The sequence below is a fragment of the Saccopteryx bilineata genome, chromosome 1 (genome assembly GCF_036850765.1).
Source record: "Saccopteryx bilineata isolate mSacBil1 chromosome 1, mSacBil1_pri_phased_curated, whole genome shotgun sequence".
NCBI lineage: Eukaryota > Metazoa > Chordata > Mammalia > Chiroptera > Emballonuridae > Saccopteryx > Saccopteryx bilineata.
Genome location: NC_089490.1, coordinates 111,949,125 through 111,955,280, shown reverse-complemented (window position 1 = coordinate 111,955,280; position 6,156 = coordinate 111,949,125).

Genomic DNA, 6,156 nt, shown 5'->3' with positions numbered 1-6,156 from the left:
TTATATCTGAAAATGAAAATAAATGCTTTAATTTGTATATGAAGTGATGTGGGTTATTATGCACGTAAAAAGTAATTCTGAAAAACTGGAAATAACCTAAACTTCCATCAGTGTAATATTGGTTAGATTATGGTAATTTGTAAATGAAACACAAAGCAGCATTTAAAATGAATATATGTACATATATATATGTGTTGATAAGGAAACTAATTCTAATATGTAAAGTAAGTAGGTTAAAACCAAATGTAATTAGGTTATTCCATTTTTGCAAAAAATATATGAGCAGCTACTGTATGCACTGAAAAAAGTCTGCAAGAGAAGACTTACATAAGCATCTGTTGCTGAGGGAGGAGAGAAAGAATTTCTGGTGTCCAAATGGCCTGGACCCAGAAATTTAATACTTTTACTACATTGTTTAGATATTGTCACCTTGATTTCTGAGGCTTTGTAGTTGCCCATGCATAAAATTTTGAACAGTAGCTAACTATGGGTGACAGAATTTATGGATAACTGTTGTTTCTGCTAACCAGATTGAGATTTTTCTACAATGAACATTTATTGCCTCAGCTATAAAATAGTAGAAATAAGAAAAAAGAATTCAGAAGAATGTTCTTTGCTTGAGATTTTTTTTAGTTGAAGTTAATTTTATCTTTATTTCTAGTTCAAACTAGAAGTATACACTGCCTCCCCTAACTTCTTTTTGGCTCTAAGTTCTTTATACACCATGATTTTGCATAACCGTACTCCTTTCCAAACAACGGAGCAGTCTTGACATGTGGTAGGTTGGGCACAACCTTCCAAAAGAAAAGTGGCTCCTTCTCCATTTGAGTGGATAAGACTGATGTCTTGGCAAACCTGCGGGGGAGCAGACATTGTCTGTGAAGCCAGAGGAGGAAACCAGAAGTCGCCAGAGGAAGGAGAATTGGTTGGTATGTAGAGATTTATTATAATTAATGATAATTATCAGTGTAGAAAATTGATATACTGTTCTCAATTCTTCACAGACTTCAAAGAGAATGATTAATTATTCATCAACAGCCTTGCTATGGCCTCATGGTGGGTGGGCTATATTTCTTGCCCCTTGACTTTGGGTTTGGCTAAAGAAGATATTAGTAGGTGGCACATAACAGAGGATTGAAAAAAGCCAGTCATTCAGGCTGCTCTCTTTGTACACCAGTGATCCACCATGAGAAGAACTTTCACCAGGCAGCTGTTTTCCATTCAGCCTGAACCCCAGAATGAACATCCATGCCTACAGCCCAATCTACAGTTTGGAGCCAAGTATGGCCGACATGCAGTCCGAGCTAGAGCGCTGAAGCCTCGCCCACCCAGGCCAGCCAAACCACGGTCCATCTTGCAGACTCACGAGTATGAGACTAAATCTTTGTTTTGAGCCACAAAGTCCTGGGGTGGTTTATTATGTAGCCTTACTGAGGCAATAGTTCACTGATACACCGGTCTGAGTCTGCTATACAGACCCATCTGAGTCCCTCCTGGATAAAAAGGATTTCTGGCTGCATAGTAGGTATGCAAAAACTCTCCATAACTTAGGAAGGAAAAGAATATGGCCAGCCTGACTTCCCATCTTTGTTAACCAACGGCTGCTAATTTTCATTCAGGGAAAAGTTACCTTCCCTTGCCTGCTTATAAAGACACTCCAGCATTATCTGAACTCTTTAAATGAAGGATAACATTGCTGGCATTCTAGCTCTAGGTCCACAGTAATTCGTTTTTCTGAAAATGCCTGACAGGTCAGTGAGTCATTATGAACAGTTTACAAGCCAGGAAGCCCAGGCTCTCCCACTGACTGGATTTTCTGTCAACTCCATTGTTTTCCATAGGCCCTCTTTCCTTCCAGTTTAGGCTTTGCTCTTAGTGTGAGAGTCAGCAGGCTGCTGGAGTCGTCAGAGGGGTTGGCAGGGAACAGTAGTGGAAAACTCACAGACACGGTGGTGGGGATACTGGATGTATTTCACTTTCTGTCCGAGAACTTTGCAATCTGGGGGTTTCCTTGAAGTCAGGATTGTGTTTCGATTCCCAAGTGCAAGCATACCTTCTGTTTCTGTGCTTGGCAAGATATACAGAACTCTCTCGGACGCTTGCCTCACGTGCAATCCATTGGTAACGCTCATTAGATGGCTGCGACACAGTCCCCCGTGGTGCTCTCGAGGAACAGAGACAGGGACATTTGCACACAGAGGTCACTTGGCAGCTTCCTGTAACAATGAGAAAAGGAGGTCCAGTCAAGGCCTCAGCGCGGAGCATGCCCGGAAGCAGCAGGACCGGAGCTGGCAGCCAGAGCAGCAAGACGTCCCTTTCACTGGCTTTCAACGTAGCCGTAGATTTCCACCTTTTTAAATCTCCTCAATGCAAGATACTTACCAGGAGTGAATTTACTTATGGGGCTAATTTTTTAAAATCAAAGAACTTTTAAAAATCATAAAAGTAATACAGTGTCAGTGTAGGGAGTTTGAAAAATACAGAAAGGTACAAATAAGGAAACAAAATTTCCTATGAACTCTGCAACCCAGACCTCATCACTACTGGGTGTTTCTGTGTTACCTGACCTCACAGTGTGTGTGGCATACAGGTAGGTCATTTCATTGAAGAATTTCATACAAGCTGGGTTTTTTTTTGTCGTTTCATATTCTTCGAAAACACTTGAATTTACTTACTGAAAATTAATCAACCCATTGTGATCGACTTAACTTTTCCATTCCTGATGGGTGATTATTTTTCCTCCAATTTTTGCTATCATAAATACTGCTGTGATAAGAATTTTTTTAGAGTTTTTTTCCCAGAGAGGAAATGGAAGTTACTTTTCAAAGTCCTCATATTGTCTAGTGAGATATTACTTACTACTGTTAGTAAATAAATTAATGTTAAATTTTTGCTTGTTAAAATTTTGACTATAATATTATCTAAGTTCCAAGGAAATAATTTGAAACATCTCCACAAATCTATGCTCAAAACTTTCTTTGCAACATTTTATTTTTAATAGTAGTAAAACACTGAAAAGAGAAATTTGTATCAGGAAATTATTTAAAGAAATGATGGTATATTCTCCTGTGAAAAGAATACTTATGAGAAATTTGAAATAATAACAAAAAAATGTTGATTGTAAATGTAAAACAATACATACCAAATTGTATGTATTGCATGAGCTTGACTGTGAAGGAACACGTGCTCTACCATGTATCAGTGCAAGATTAATTTTTTCCTTCCTTTCTGTACTTTTATATTGACTTAAATGTATTACTTTTATAATTGAGAAAAAGAGTGTGTTGTTGTTTATAGTCACATATTAGACATAAGGTCACTTCCAGGGAAGGAAGGTATGACTAGTCTGCGTGGGTTCCATTTCCTTCCTAATAAGAAACATTGAGAGTGTGGTCACAGTCACAGCCCAGTGTTCTCACCCTTTTAAACAAGATAAACGTGTTATTGTGCTGCGTTTCATATCATCTGACCTCTGATTTGGTTTTCCTGAGTATATTTTTCCCGAATTCAATTTTTCTGGCTTTCTGAGATTTGATGCTTTCTTCAGAATGAATAAAAAAAGCCCATAGTTTGGTTCTAACCACCTTCTCCCCCATTTTCTCTCAGTTTTGTATTTGTTTCAAATCTCAGGTGAAGTGATTTGCAAGTTGGGTGTATATATTTGTATATACACACATATCAACTTTGTTAAGATATAATTTATGCATCATGAAATTTATCTATTTAAAACATACAATTCAATGGTTTTTGAGAATATTCTCAGAGCTGTGCAACATCATGGCGTTCTATTTAGAACATTTTCATCACCTCAAGAAGAAACCCTGTTCCCTTTAGTAGTCACCCCCATGTCCTCCACCGCGCCCCACCCTAGGTAACTCCCTAATCTATATATTTCCTGTCTCTATAGATTTGCTTATTCCGGACATTTTATATAAATGAAATCATACAATGTGTAGCTTTTATGATTGGCTTCTTTGACTTAGTATGTTTTCAAGGTTCATCCATGTTGTAGCATGTATCAGTACATCATCTTTTTAAATTGCCAAACAATATTCTATTTTATGGGTTTATCACATTTTATTTATTTATCCATCAGTTGAAAAACATTTCTACTATTTCCCCTTTTTGGCTATTATGAGTAGTATGGCTATGAACATTGTGTAGTTTTTATGTGAGTGTATGTTTTTTTATTTCTGTTGAGTTTGTTCCTAGGAATGAAATTGTTGGTACCCACGACAACCCTATGTTTAATGTTTCGAGGAACCGTTGGACTGTTTTCCAAAGTACCTGCACTATTTTATATTCCTATCAGTAATTTATGAAGGTTCTGATTTCTCCACATTGTTGTCAATACTTATTATCTATCCTTTATTAATTACAAACATTTTAAAATGTATTGATTTGAGAGAGAGGAAGGGGGAAAGAGAGAGAGAGAGACATTGATTTTTTTTTGTTCCACTTATTTTTGCTTTCATTGGTTGATTCTTGTATGTACCCTGAGCAAGGATTGAACTCGCAACCTTGGCATATGGGGGTGATGCTCCAACCAACTGAGTAACCTGCTAGGGTTTCTATTTAGCATTTTGATTTTGCCCTCCTAGTGGGTGTGCGATGGTATCTCATTGTGATTTTTTTTTAATAATTTTATTTTTTTAATGGGGTGACATCAATAAATCAGGATACATATATTCAAAGACATTATGATTTTGATTTACATTTTTCTAATGCAAATCAAGAATGATGAACATTTTTTCGTTTGATTGTTGGCCATTTTTATATATATTTTAGAAAAATGTTTATACAGATATTTTGCTTATGCTTTAATTGGATTGTCTTTTTATTTTTGAGTTATAAGAATTCTTTATATTTCTAGATACAAATTCTTTATCAGGTATATGATTTAAAAATCTTCTCCACCATCTTGTGGATTGTTGTTTCACTTTCTTAATCATGTCCATTGCACCAAAGTTTTTAATTTTGATGAATTCCAATTTATCTATTTTTTTTCCTTTTGTCACTTATGATTATAGTATCAATTTAAGGAAGGCTTTATCTAACCCGAGGTTATGAAAATTTACTCCTATATTTTCTCCTGAAAGTTTTATAGTTTTGCTCATATAATTAAGTCTCTGATCCATTTTGAGTTCATTTTTGGGTGTGGAATGAGGAAGGGGCTGTTATCAAATGAATTGTGAACCAAAATTCATATGTTATAACCCTCCACCCCAATGTGACCGCATCTGGAGATAGGGTATTTAGGAGGTAATTAAGGTTAAATGAGGTAATCAGGGTGGGTTCTTAATCTGAAAGGACTGTGGTTTTATTAGAAGAGGATGAGAGAGATTTCTCCTCTCATCTTGTGAGGAAATAGGGAGAAGGCAGCCATCTGCAAATCAAGAAAAGAGATCTTACCAGAATTTGACTGCTAGCACCTTGATATTGAACTTCTAGTTTTCAAAATAGAAAATAAATTCCTCCTATTGTTTAAACCATCTACTTTATGGCATTTGGTTATGGTGGCCTGTACTGAGTAATATGGGAGTCCGCCTCATTCTTTTTTCTTTCTTTTTTTCTGTAATAATTGCCAGTTTTATTCCTCTGACTAGGAGATCCAGAGGTAATTAGAGGTTTATATTTTAATAGTTATTTCATCAAGAGTTTAGGTGCCCCCATTGCCCTTATAAGCTGGCTGCAAATTACTTGATTCTCTTATTAAAATTTTTTTAAATTCTGTCTGTGATGTGTGTTCATTAAAAAATACATATAAGCAAAAGGAAAACACACCACACAGAAATATGCAGTTAAGTTTTTGATGTATGTATGCATACACACACAGGCACACACAGTTTGACTTTTTATCCTACATTTGTGAGTTGATACTAAATATACTGCTTTGTAACTTGTTATGTGTTACTTTACAATATGGAATTAACATATTTTCGTGCATTTGTGTGAAACTTCCCAATTGAAAAATAGGCCTGGAGAATAGATCAAAATACAAAATACAGTAAGATGCTGGTAATAAGGAAACCACCTAAAACAAAATTCCACCGGATGATTAAAAGTAAAATGAAGGTAAAAGATCTGTCAGAAAATGCTAACAGAAAGAAAGCAGGGGCCAGACTTTACAATCAGATTTTAAAAAAGAAAAGGAAT